Genomic DNA, 14,755 nt, shown 5'->3' on the forward strand with positions numbered 1-14,755 from the left:
ATTCTTGACATTTATATTTGTAAATTAAGCAAATATCACAAAGGACATTGTGGGTATTCAGTGCAGTCTACCACCCAAAGAAAATGCAGTTGGGTGGCATCTCTTCCCAGAAATTCTAATCACCTTTTAGACGTGGGGAACACACAATATTCTAGATCAGTGGTTCCCAATTGGTGATCTGCAGACCCCAGGGGGTCTGCATAACCCACCCAGGTAGTCCGTGGCACCATTCACATAACGAAAGCTACTATAGAGATATCAAAATTTTCAAAAGCATGGGGTGCATGGCTTGGCTTTTCAAAAAAGTGGCCCTGCAGTATTTAGCTAATTAGGAACAACTGTTCTAGATGACTCAAATGGCAACAGATCCCAACCAGTTGATTAGACACCTCTGTTTCCATTCCTACCTCCCTTCAAAATGGTGGTTTGTTCTGGTCCAAGGTGAGGTGTCTGGGCTGGGGGTAAAGTCGTCTCTGGTCTTAATGGAACCTGTGGAGTGGGGGCTGAAGAAAAAGTTCAGAGATTATTGTTCTAGATGACTCAAATGGCAACAGATCCCAACCAGTTGAGTAGACACCTCTGTTTCCATTCCTACCTCCCTTCAGAATGGTGGTTTGTTCTGGTCCAAGGTGAGGTGTCTGGGCTGGAGGTAAAGTCGTTTCCTGTCTCAATGGAGCCTGGGGGCTGGGGGCTGATAAGAAATGTCAGAAGTGAAACTTTTGGTGCAACCACAGTCATATCAGATGCATACATTTCTCCATGGGGATTTTTGACCTCATTGATGGTTTTCCTCCTCTCCTGCTAGGTATCTATATTTGCAACAAGCATATATCACAAAGGACATTAAGTGCCCAGTAAGGTCTGTCATCCAAAGCAAATGGAACCAGGTAGTGATTCTATGCAGGGATTCCTATCTTAACTCAAAACTGAGGACTGTGCTATATTCTGCATGACACAAGAGCAGCCAAGCCCAAATGAGTCTGTGCCTTGCCATATCTTTTTCCTGTTCTTACCTCCTTTCTGACTCTCGGCACTGGTGGTTTGTTCTGGTCCAGGCTGAGGTGTCTGGACTGGAGCTAAAGTTGTCTCTGTTCCCAGTGGAGCCTGGGGGCTGGGGACTGAAGAGAGAATTCAGAAATGAAATTTGGGCGCAGACATGGGAGTGGCAGCTGAAGACATTTCTCTGTGCCCAAATGAAGGAAAGCCCACTTACTTCAATCTACTCCAGGTTTTTATATTTGTAAATTAAGCAAATATCACAAATGATATTGTGAGTGTCCAGTGCAGTCCACCACCCAAAGAAGATGCAGTTGGGTGATGTCTCCACCCAGAAGTTCTTCCCACCTCCCGGAAGTCATATGCTGGATGACTCAAATGGCAACAGATCCCAACCAGTTGATTTGACGTCCCTCTTTCCATTATTACCTCCCTTCTGACCCTCAGCACTGGGGGTTGGCTCTGGTTCAGGGTGAAAGGTCTGAGCGGGAGGTAAAGTCTCTGGTGTCAATGTTGCTGAAGGGCTGGAGGCTGTAAGGAGAAAGAACACAGCTTGCTTTCTTGCATTCCATTTACTAAAGCACTTTGTCGAGTCCTCTGTTTTTTTTTTTTTTAACCTGTGGCACATTTCAACCTGTACATTATCTCCCAACCCCAACCAGTTCTTTGTACTTATTCCATAAGCATCCCGTCCTGAAGAGTTTGAATTGGTAATGATAGGTATTGAAGTCTGTACTGTAGGTTGCTGCACATTATTTGTATATTTGGCTTGAGGGAGTGCTATTAGGTTTGTTTGTGCACCATGTACCAACGTAAAATGGGTGGTAGTGGCCATGCTGGAGCTAATCTAATTGATGTGAGGGAAGTTTCTATAATCAGCTGTGACAGTGTGACACTAAAAAGGCATGCTAATATGGAGAACCTTTCAAAGGCTTTCTGACAACCACCTGTTAGGACTGGCTTTAAGAACGTCAGAAGAACCTGCTTGAACAGGTCATTGGCCAATCTAGTCCAGTATCCTGTTCTCACATTGGCCAAACAGATGCCTATGGGAAACCTGGAATCAGGACCAGAGTGCAGCAGCCACTCTCCCCACTTGTGATGTCCAACAACTGGTCTTCAGAGGCAATTTTTGTGGCCAGTAGCCATTGATAGCCTGCTCCTCCATGAATCTGTCTATTTTAAAGCCTTCCAATTTGGTGGCCATCACTACATCTTGTGGGAGCACAGTTGAACTATGCAGTGTGAGAAGATTTCCTCTTCCTTTTGTCCATGTCCTCAAACTTGAAACATTTGTGTTCTGGGCTAAGCCTGCAACCATGGGGAGATTTCAGGGATACTTGAATATGATGCAATTCTGTAATATTTTTCTGGCATTTCTTTGAGGTCATTTGGTTGGGTGACTGGCCTTGGTTTTCATGTGATTCTGTCTTGGCCTTCAGGAAGAGATGTGCTATGTGCTCAAGCAAGCAAGCAAGCAAGCAAGCATTTGCAAAATACTTGGGAACATAACACAGCAACGCCCATGCACCTTACGCTTCTGACTAAGCCCTGCTCAGGCACCTGTCTTATCCTTTGGACTCCCATTTGTAGTCAAGACAGAAGGAGAAGGATCTGATGAAACTCTAGCCTCCGCCCCACCCTGGACCAATATATATTGTTACATGCTACCCCAATCTCCAAGTGGGTTCCAGTGCTTAGCCGGGGTTTGGTCTCCTTGAAACGAAGGTCAGTGGTGACTGGGGTCTCTCTAGGATATATGTTTTATTTATACATGTATACATCCTGAGCATTGGATGGATGGGCTCATATCACTAACAACCCATCAGATTCCTATTAGGTTTCCAGGGGAGCCCCAAAGCCCAGCAATGAGCAAGTCATATCTCTGTGTCCTCCAGCTTCCAGCATTCAGGGCTCAGGTTTTTCACTCTCTCACACAACAACTCTGTCTTTTGTTCTCCTAAGTACCAGCCAGGTCAGGGGGTGGGGGAAAGCCCCCCCCATTTGTTCCGTGGCACAGAGCAACTTCTTTGGATATGCTAAATCGTGATACATAACCAGTCAGCCAAAGCCATTGCCTTGAGATAGGAACCAGACTGGCAAACTTGCTAGTATACATTCTATACCCACAGGTGCAGGATCCCAATAATTGGAAGAGATTTAGGGCATCATCCAGACTGACTCTCCCCCCAAAAAACTCATAACAGTCTATTATGAGTGTGCACAGGCCCCCAATATTCACCTTGAATCAGATCCCTAAATAAATTCACGGCAGTCCTTTCAAGTAGTTATGGTATTGGTAACAGAAATGTGGAAATGCTCACCAGTAGGACAGTAGGCTTCGGGGCAAGTGAAGCGCACTTGATAGTCACGGCATGCCTTGCCCTTTTCCTGCTGGGCATTGATACAAGTAAAGCCACTGGTGACATCATTCCTGTTGGGAACACAGGGAAGAAGAGGGTGTCAGGGATGGGCCAAGGAAAGGCAGCCGCAAGAGGCAGAAATTCAAAGATAAGAACCCAGCTAAGGAACCCATAGAATAGGGGACATGGAATCTCACACAGAAAACTTCTGCCCAGTCTCAGACGCCGGAATCCCATCCACTGTTTGGACCTCAATGGCAAGCGGCTGGGGGCAGATGATGTGGGGATTTTCATCCCAGAACTGGGACAGGAGTTCGTAGTCCCCAGTCCCAGAAGGATTGTCTCGGTCAAACCAACGGGTCTTGCATTCTGCAAAAGAAGTGGGGGGGGGGAGAGAGAGAGAGAGAGAAAAGAAAAACTGACTTTCAAAGGAAGCAGGTGCCTTTGGTCTTCCCTTCAAAGAAATAAGAATGCTGGAAAGTCACAACTATTTTTTAAAAAAATGCTGCAATATAGAACCGTAGAATTATAGAGCTGGAAGGGGCCATGGGCATAGCCAGGATTTTTTTTTGGGGGGGGCAGGTTTTTGTTAGGGGGGTAGGCTTTTGTTGAGGGGCAGAACCTCAGATTTGTATTAATTTGTATTGTTTTGTATTGATGGGGGACAGCTGCCCCCCGCCCCCCTTGGCTACACCCATAGAAAGAATCACCTCATTCAACCTCCTGCATCAGAGCTGTATACTCAGCTGTTTTTGCCAGAGAGCTCACAAAATTACAGCGGCATGTTATCGATTGTAAATCACTTAATGGCTTGGGCATCTCTCAAATTAAATCACCCGTGCTTTCTTTCATTCCCACGTGATGAGGAGGTTCTGCCTCCACTGTTGGAGACTGTCTATGAGTTGGAATATCAGCTGCCTGGAATCGCAAGCGGGGAGAGCTACTGGCTCACTCTGGTCCTGCTTGTGGACTTCCCAGAGGCATCCATTTGGCCACTGTAGGAACAGGATACTGGTCTAGATGAGACCCAGCAGGGCTCTTCCTATTAGCACCAGGCACTTGGCTCGCAACAAACCCCAGATCCCAAATCATTTGGAATTTCCTCAGAGTGGGTTGAGGCAGATCGCAGCACAGTGGGTTGAATCCACCCGGCATGATCCAGGACTGTCAAAAGGACGGATGGTCGGGGAACTGCATGTTTAATCAGAGATTGAAACCCTACTTAAACATGGAGTTGGTGGCAGGTTAGGGGGCACAGAAATGCGGGCAGAGGCTTTCATCTGTCCTTCTTTCTCCTTTCCTCCCACTGGACACATATTGAATTTAAGTCTACCCAAACATGAGTTTCAATATGTAATTTATAATGCATAATTTTTAAACCTGCATAGTTTCCAAAATAAAGATATTTTTAACCAGAATATTTTATTTTGAAAAGTTTTAAGCTAACGTGTGTGTGTGTGTGTGATTTTATTGGTAATGTGCATTTTATATTTTATGTAATCTGCTTAGAGGTTTCGATAATTAAGCCGGTGCTGTGGGTTAAACCACAGAGCCTAGGACTTGCCGATCAGAAGGTCAGTGGTTCAAATCCCCACAATGGGGTGAGCTCCGGTTGCTTGGTCCCTGCTCCTGCCAACCTAGCAGTTTGAAAGCACCTCAGAGTGCAAGTAGATAAATAGGTCTACTCTGGCGGGAAGGTAAATGGCATTTCCGTGCGCTGCTCTGGTTCACCAGAAGCGGCTTAGCCATGCTGGCCACATGACACGGAAGCTGTACGCCGGCTCCCTCGGCCAATAAAGTGAGATGAGCGCCGCAACCCCAGAGTCGGTCATGACTGGACCTAATGGTCAGGGGTCCCTTTACCTTATATAGGCTTAATTATCAAAACCTCTAAGCAGATTACATAAAATATAAAATGCACATTATCAATAAAATACTAATATCCTGTTAATATAAGTAATAATACAAATTTTTAAATTTACAAATTAGAATTATCATTTCGAGTTAGAATAATTATTTTTTAAACCATAGACCAGAAAGGTTTTGGGGAGTTATTCGTAAATATTGAAAATAAAATAGCAAAGAAAGAAATGAACCCGCCCACCAGCCAGAGGCGCCTCTGAAAAACCACAGGCCAGAGCGGATCACATCCACCCCTCCCCCAGGATGTCTCAAGCTCCAATTCCCCAATACAAGAAGAGCTTGAACTATCCGGTTTGTGCATCTGAATCTGGAGCCGAGAAACAGAAAGAGAAAAGGAAAATTACTGACCTTTTGCAGGGGGTTGTTTAACCTCCTGAGCACCTAAAGAAAAGAAGCAGCAGGTCACCACCGGTTTAGACTAGAAGTAATGCAGAAACCTGGGGCTTAACTAGATAAGACTCCATGTGCACAACTAGTCATTTCAGCGAGGGCTTTTCTGAAGTAAACTGCAGGTGGGGAGATGGGGCTGCTGAGACAGACTCTGACATTGGAGGTGGAATTGAAAGGCTGGTCTTTAATCCTTTACCCCCTTGATGGATGGAGGAAAATACTAGGACCTGGGAGGCCAGGGTTCAAATTGCCACTTGGCCATGAAGCTCAAAAGGTGACCTTAGGTCAGCCACAGCCTCTCAGCCTAACCTATCTCACCGGGTTGGCGTGAATATAAAATTGGGTGGGAGGGAGGACCATGGAAGCGACTTTGAGCTCCTAGGAGGAAAGATGGGATATAATAATAATAATGATGATGATGAAATTTAAGGTGGGAGAAAAAACTTTCCTTTTCCTTCTTCTCCTTCTTCTCCCTCTCTTTTTAATACCAAGATGGTCTGTCTCACCCAGTACTGCCTAAGGGGCAGCACTCATGGACAGAGAGCTGTTGAGTGGTCCAGGGTCTCTCAGTGAAGACTATGAATGGCTCAATTGAGATTTGAGGTGGGGTCCCCTGGCTTCAGCCCACCACCACTGCACCTCACTCTCTTCCCCTCAAAAACATTTCTGGTGGATTTTCCCAGGCACACATCTGGGCTCAGAACTTGGCTCCGGGGGGTGGGATGTGAGCTGACCATTTTGTTTTTATTCTGTCCCCCTTCCTCCCCACTTCACACGTTCCTTAATAAATTTGCAATAATAATAAGAAAAAAAATCAATCAACAAATAGTTCCTCCCAGAACTTGGGCATTTAGCTTATAGTCGAACCAGAGGCACATTTCCAAGAAGGACACGGGTGGCACTGTGGTCTAAACCATTGAGCCTCTTGGGCTTGCCGATCAGAAGGTCGGTGGTTCGAATCCCCACGACGGGGTGAGCTACCATTGTTCTGTCCAAGTTCCTGCCAACCTAGCAGTTCCAAAGCATGCCAGTGCAAGTAGATAAATAGGTATCGCTACGGCGGGAAGGTAAATGGCATTTCCGTGCGCTCTGGTTTCCATCACAGTGTTCCATTGTGCCAGATGTGGTTTAGTCATGCTGGCCACATGATCCAGAAAGCTGTCTGGGGACAAACGCTGGCTCCCTAGCCTGAAAGCGAGATGAGCGCCATACCCCATAGTTGCATTTGACTGGACTTTATTTTTACCTTACCTTTTACATTTCCCCTGAAGTTTCTGTATTAATAAAGGGATGGTCATCCACTGTTATGAAGACTGAGTGATTAGAGTCCCCTTTCGGCATGCTGGCTGAGGCATATTTTTGGCCTAGTCTAATACTTTTGTGGTCTAGCCTTGATATGCATTAGATCAAGGGCTGCAGGTCAGTGGTAGAGCATCTTATTTGCCTACAGATGTCCCCATATTCAAGACTCAGCATCTGCAGGTAGGGCTGGGAGAGATTTCAGTCTCAAACCCTGGAGAGCAGCAGCCAGTTAGTGTAGACAACACTGAGCTACATGGACTGGTGGTCTGACCCAATATAAGGGAGCTTCCTGTGTCTCTAGGCACACCTGCTCCCTCCCCAATGGCTGGATCAAAACATCACAAGGGGGATGTTGACACTTACCTGTGAGGGACAGAGCCAAGAGCACCCCAAGAAGCTGAAGGAAGACAATAGATAAGAAGAAGAATTAACACAGCGTAGATGGAAGGAGAGATCTGCTGAATTTTCCAGGAAGTGGACTTCTCATTCTGACCAATGGATGTTGAGTTATAGTATCACGACAGAAGGAAAAAAATGGGACTATTCCCTGCTTCCCGTCCCCGTCTTTGATATTTTGCCTGCCTTCTCTTTCACTCCTCTTACTATGGATGGATAATGTTGTACATAATTGTCTATCTCAACACAACACTAAGGCTGAAAAGTGGAAAGGAAACATGCTGCTTTGGGTTTAGGAAATGAGGGGAGAATTCTTACCATGCTCTGGAAGACCTTCATCTTGTGGAAACTGTGTGTGTTCACTCCTGGGGAACGATGGTTTTATGAGCACCTGGAACCCACTGCCATGCGTAACCTGACCTTTTGCATTTCCTGTTCGGCTGCATTGTTGCCCTGCTGACATTTGGTGACCAGGAAGCCTTATCCTGTTGACACCATCCATCTTGTGTTTCTTCATAATAACTTCCAGAGGTGCAGAGAAGAGCTTCTGTATTCAGACGGCTCCCCATGCTCCACCCACAAGGTCAAATGTCAACGGAAGGTAGGGTAGGCGTCCATGTAAAGTGGTTAGACAAAACGCAACTGCCCCAGGGACGTCACAATCTCTTGAAACTGGAACTTGAGGTGTTCCGGTTGAAGTATTTTGATGGGTTTATGGCAGAAGCAGAAACAAACACAAGTTTATCCTCTAGTATAGGGTATTTCTTGAGCTGAGAGTGAGTTCCTGGTGGTGATGGGGATGGCATGAGGTTCAGAAGAAATGTCCTTATTTTCCAGGGACAGTCCAGTATTTACAGAAGTTGTCCCAGTTTCTGATTTGATCCTGGAATGTCCCACTTTTCCTTAGAACATCCCTATTTTCATCGGAGAAATGTTGAAGGATATGGAGTTATGCCAACCCCAAGCCAAGGAAATAAGTAGCCATACAACCTTTAGAAGCCATCTGAAGGCAGCCCTATATAGGGATTTTTTAAAAATGTTTAATGTTTTATTATGTTTTTATATATCTTGGAAGGAACCCAGAGTGGTTGGGGCAACCCAGTCAGATGGCTGGCATATAAATAACATCATCATCATCATTATTATTGAATAGGACATCCCTATTTTCATCGGAGAAATGTTGGCGGGTATGGAGGCTCAGTGTTGGAGCACAGTAGCTCAGTGGTAAGAGTATCTGCTTTGAATCTAGAAGGTCCCAGGTTCAATCCCCAGCATCTCCAGGTAGGGCTGGGAAAAAATATTGGCTGAAACTCTGGAGAGGTGCTGCCAGTCAGTGCAGAAAGTATTTAGCTAGATGAATCAATGATTTGACTCGGTGTAAGGCTGCTTCTTAAGTTCCTATTTTGGGAAACTGGCCTAGTAGCAAATGGGCAGCTAGTGGAAGCTTCAGAGCACTGGAGTCATGTGCTGTTCCCATCAACAATTGCCAAGGGAAGGGAACCAGGAACTTCTGCATTCCCAGCACTAGCTCTGCACTGGCAGGGCTCCTAAGGATGATTTCGGAATGAGGAACAAAAAAGGCCGACCACGTAGCAACGAGAATCAAACTGCACAAGAAGATGACACCTGAAACAAAGTTTGCGGGTAGGAAGTGTCAAGCAAATTCTCCAGGGAAGGGAAGTGATCGCTCCGCACATTAAATGGGGGGTGCCCTTTGCGTGGTTGTGCACAGCCCCCTGGACCCTGTGTGGCCCCATTAGCACAGGCTTGGCTTCGCCTTCCCCAGGTGGAATACCTGGAGGTCTCCGCCTATCTCAGCCAGTTGCCCAATCCCACCTGGGGAGGCGTTGCCATGGTGATCAGGCCAGGTAGGGGTAGGGACCACCTTGCCCACACAATAGGGGAGGATCTGGGAATTGTCAGTTGGCTCCAGAGCTTCTCCCACCCTACCCACCCTCAGTTAAGACTTCTTTTGCAGGTTAATCGTTTCTCCACAGGTATGCGGGCGCTGCTATGTCAGGGTCCCTGTTGAAGGGCCAGGAAGGAATTTCCCTGCATTGGCAGGTTTGCCTTTCCCGTAGCAAAATATCACAACTTTGGTGGTATCAGGCCTTGGGCAGAATCCTTAGTCTATTTTCCCTAAATGGGGGGGGGGGCTGCAGTGGTGACCCACGCCCCTCCTCTTTGCGGCAGCAATACCAGGGTTCCCCGTTAAAGGGGTTGTTTTGAGGGGAGGCTTTGGCCGTACGCCTAGAGGTTGTCATTGCTCTCCCCTGCGATGGCGGCATAACGGGGGTGGGCTCTCTCTGCTTGAACATATGTTCTCCAGAGCCAGCCCATCCCCCCCCCCACACTCTGGATAACCCTGATGTTCTCCAGATCCCTGGTGGGAGGCTGGGAGGGATAATGCCTGAGCCAAGTTCTACCCACATCTGAAACATAATAAAGTTGTGGCCAATTTTAATCCCATAGCATGTTGTCTTGAGTCGTTATTCCACATGGGGGCCGCCCAGGATTTTTGGGAACTCTGCCTGTCCACGTAAATCTGATATTTTCAGTTTCTCCCAGGTTCTTACTTTTTCAAACTTACCTTCACTTATTCACATTTCCCTACACACAAACACACACACTTTTCAAGTTTATACATTTCACTGATTTTACAATCATTTTGACATTTCAGAACTTGACTTCCTTCCCGCTCTTTCTGCAGCTCCTTAAATTTATTTTTAATATCTTTTGTGTATCCAGATTAACTTAATTTGCTTGTTTATTCATCTTCTCTAAATATATACTCTAATGAAACTGCAGGTTATTAAATTAATCCTGCCAATGTTTTTATCTGTTTACAATTTCTCTGTAAACGTTCAATAAACCATTTCCATGCCTTTATTTTTTTAAAAAAAGCATTATCTTGATTTCTTATTTTTCCAGTATTCACATTTCCACATCAGTTTGACAATTTTAATAAAGAAGCCCTCAGGTAAATCCACCAGCATTTTAGTGTGAATTTCTTCTAATACACACACATTTGTACGCAATTTTGCCTAATATAATTGATGCATCTTTATGCACCCCACCCCACCAGCATTCTGTCCTCCTATTGGTTGACCGGATGCCTGTGGGAAGCCCAGAAGCAGGACCTGAGCGCAAGACCTCTCTCCTCTCTTGCAATTCCCAGCAATTGGTATTCCAAAGCATTACTGTCTCTGACCATGGAGGCCGGGCACAGTCATCATGGCTAGTATCCATTGATAGACTTGTGCTCCAGGAATTTGTCCGATCCTCTTTTAAAGACATCCAAGAGAGCCAGTGTGGTGTAGTGGTTAAGAGCGGTGGACTCGTAATCTGGTGAACTGGGTTCGCTTCCCCGCTCCTCCACATGCAGCTGCTGGGTGACCTTGGGCTAGTCACACTTCTTTGAAGTCTCTCAGCCCCACTCACCTCACAGAGTGTTTGCTGTGGGGGAGGAGGGGAAAGGAGACTGTTAGCCGCTTTGAGACTCCTTAAGGGGAGTGAAAGGCAGGATATCAAGTCCAAACTCTTCTTCTTCTTCAAGTTGGTGGCCATCACTGCTTCCTGTGGCACTGAGTTCCATAGACAAACATCCCACAACACACCCAAAGTTACAAGATTCTCCCGATTCTCTGGACTACCAACCTTCCCCTCTGTGGGTTCTGTTATTAAACCTTTTCCACTGCATCTTTTTTAAAATAATCCAAGATTTTTTATATAACTCCATTGCATCCATAGTTCTCATTACATTACAAGTGCTATTGCAGTCCTGCTAATGTTTTCAACTGTTTACAGTGGTTTTTAAGATAACTTGTAAATTTTCCCCATTCCTTATTAAAGTTTTGGTCTTCCTGGTTCCTGAGCTTTCTGGTCAGTTTTGCCATTTCAGCATAGTCCAACAACTTCATTTGCCATTCTTCTCTGGTAGGGACTTTATCTTCTTTCCATCTCTGAGCTAACAATATCCGCATGACTGTTGTCGCATACATAAAACATAATTTCTGCTCCCTTGGAATTTTGGCACCTACAATTCCTAATAGAAAAGCCTCTGTGTGTTTTTTTTATAAAAGTTATTTTAAACATTTCCCCCCCAGTTCATTATATATCATTTCCCAGAATGCTTTTATTACCTTACACTTCCACCACATATGATAAAAGGTGCCTGAAGAAGGATTATTTTTTTTTAACGTGTCCTGAATCTTTCAACATTCAACTCATGTCCATGAGTTCCGGTGGTATAAATGAGGGGGGGAAACCTTTTCGTTCATTTTCCCCCTACATATTACGTGACTGAGGAACAGCATTGCAAAATCTGGAGAAGTGCAAATTTTGAAAGTTGCCTGTATTGCTTCGGAAAGTGCCGATTATGTAGTCTCACCTTTAAATGTGATGGGAATTGAACTTCTCCCCTGAGTCTTTCTCAGCCACGCCTGGTGATGCTGAGCATCTTCCGCATGCAAAAGCATGTTCTGAACTAACCGAAGAGTCTTTCCCCCTCTTGAACATTAATGATCAATAGCTGAGTATTGAGTAGTAACTTTTTTAAAAAGTCATGCTGGATTTTATTGTACATATTGCTGCATCAAGGGTATTTGGGTCTGGTGTCTGAGCAAAGAGGGTTTCATGAGCATCCACAGAAGATCACGGTAGAAGATCTTAATGCAGTCATACATCCAGTTATAATAATAATAATAATAATAATAATAATAATAATAATAATAATAATAATAATAATTTATTTATACCCCACCCATCTGGCTGGGTTTCCCCAGCCACTCTGGGCACTTTCAACAGAATATTTAAATTCAATAGCCTACTAAACATTAAAAGTTTCCCTAAACAGGACTGCCTTCAGATGTCTTCTAAAAGTCTGGTAGTTGTTGTTCTCTTTGACATCTGGTGGGAGGGCGTTCCACAGGGCGGGTGCCACTACCGAGAAGGCCCTCTGCCTGGTTCCCTGCAACTTGGCTTCTCACAGCGAGGGAACCGCCAGAAGGCCCTCGGCACTGGACCTCAGTGTGCGGGCTGAACGATGGGGGTGGAGATGCTCCTTCAGGTATACTGGACCAAGGGCATTTAGGGCTTTAAAGGTCAGCACCAACACTTTGAATTGTGCTCGGAAATGTACAATTGCATCAAGATTGCTTTTGTCCACTACTTAATCAATGTGTGCTTTCCCTTTGGCTGCATACAGTAGCACTTCAGCTTACGTTACCCGAGGGTAACGTAAACTTCGGGTTGCGAAAGCAGCAAACCCAGAAGTGTTTTGCTGTGCACGCATGCGCAGAAGTGATCGACCGCTTCTCCTCCGGTTGCAAGAACCTCGGGATCCAGCCAGACCTCCAGAATGGATCCTGTTCACAACTGGAGGTACCACTGTACTTCTTTTCTGGAATTATTTTTTAAAGAAATCCTGCAAGTTAAACCAAAATTCAGGAGGAGCAGACAGAGCAAACTGGAGGCGCAATAACAGTGCTGGAAATCATCTCATCCCTGTCCCACATTGGGTGGGTAATGAATGCCATGAGGTCTAGAACTTTTATTCATTGGAGGGTTTTATTCGGCCTTTGTTCCAACTCATCCTGGTGTCATGCATGGAGACGAGATGCACATCTCCAGAGACTTAGACACAGTTAATGGACTTGTATTTCAGACACAATAGGAGGATACACATGGAAGATACTCATCCCCCAACCTACCTGTTATGACAGCTCAGAAATCTCTTCATAGAGGTTTCCACAAGGAGGGAGGAAGCAGGATGTCAATGTTCCTGGGGCCCTTCCTCTGCTTCCTCTTGCAACAGAATCCTGGCTGGTGATCTTCCATCAATAAGAAACACTCATTGCCTTATCTCCTGGATATCAAGTGTATGTGCATCACATAAAGTATAAATGGGATGGTACATTTCTCTGAACATGTGCAGCATGCACTGGGGTGGCAGTCACTGCCATTGGCAGAGTCTTCCTGCGATGTGTGTGCATTTGTTTCATTTTGTAAATTCTTTGCTGCTTTTCCGCCAATAGGCCTTCAAGGCAGCATACAATTTTTCGAATGACTTATTTTTAATCGGTCTATGGTGATTTGGTTGACAGATCATGAACATTGAAGACAGCATACGGTTATCAAGGTGAGCACAGCAGAGGGAAAATGCAGTGGTTTGTAACCAATGCCAGCCCTACTCAGAGCAGTCCCAGTGGAATTAACGAACATGATTAACATAGGTCCCTCTGTTTGAATGACTCTGTTCTGAGTAGATCTTAGCTGGCTACAACACATTATATGTGCACACAAATTCTGCTTTTTAAAGTAACGCGACAAAACATAAACAACAAAATCCATGAACAATTAGGGGGGGAAATACAGTTTTGATTCAGGGGCTCTCCAGATATGATTTTACTTATGCTTTCATGTTTATTTGTAGGCCTGGACACTGGATTCAGCCAAAGCCCCAAATATTAAACCAAATCCTCCTAACTGTAGGGATTCTAGGCTTCGCTTGAGTCAGGTGGCAACAACCTCAGAGCAACTGAGAACTCCTAATGCTTTGGTTTTGCTTTAGAAACAAGATTTAGGCTGGTTAATGCAGAAGTCGGAAAAATCAAGAAGGAATGCTGAGTAGAATTTCAGAAGCATCCCCAGCAAGATGCCCCAGCGAGTTTGTCTGTGATGCATCTCAAGAATTGAACCCTTCCACTTCTCCTATAAACTTTGGAAAGTGGCTTGTCTGTTTCCTACAGGTTTAGCTACCTCCTGAGATATTGTCGTCACACTCCTGATACCACTGCCAAATTTGGCACAAGGGTTTTCAGAGGTGGGGATGGGGTCTGTGTCAATATTTGGACACCCCAATTTGAGATGTGTATCTCAAAAAATATTTGAGATGTGTTTATGGTTGAAAGTTGTTTTAAATTATTTTAAATATTATTTTCAATGTTGTAACCCAGCTTGGGAACTTGCGGTCAAGGGTGGGTAATGACTAAATAAATAGCGATGGTGATGATATATTAATGATGAGTAAGAAGAAGAAGAACAATGTCACCAAACTCAGCCCGAGAGTTCCTGAGGTGGAGGTAGTAGACTTTGGTGCTGTTTGTATGCCAGGCGCCATTTTGAATCAAGATGGTGGACCAAAACATCACTGATTTTGCCTGTTCTTTGACATAGACTTAGTGACCTCTTGAGATATTTTTGCCATATTTGACATGAGAGTTCCTGACACAGGAGCCAACTCCTAGGGGCTGAGGTCCTTTCATCCCCCCAATAAAACATTTGAGGAGGCCACGGACACCATTCAATTGGTGTGTCTGCACTGCATCATGTGATCGATTATGCAGGGTGGGGCTTACCTGGCTCCTCCCAATATTTTATCAAGT

Source organism: Podarcis bocagei, assembly GCF_964188305.1.
Source record: "Podarcis bocagei genome assembly, chromosome: 7".
In the NCBI taxonomy this organism is placed as follows: Eukaryota; Metazoa; Chordata; class Lepidosauria; order Squamata; family Lacertidae; genus Podarcis; species Podarcis bocagei.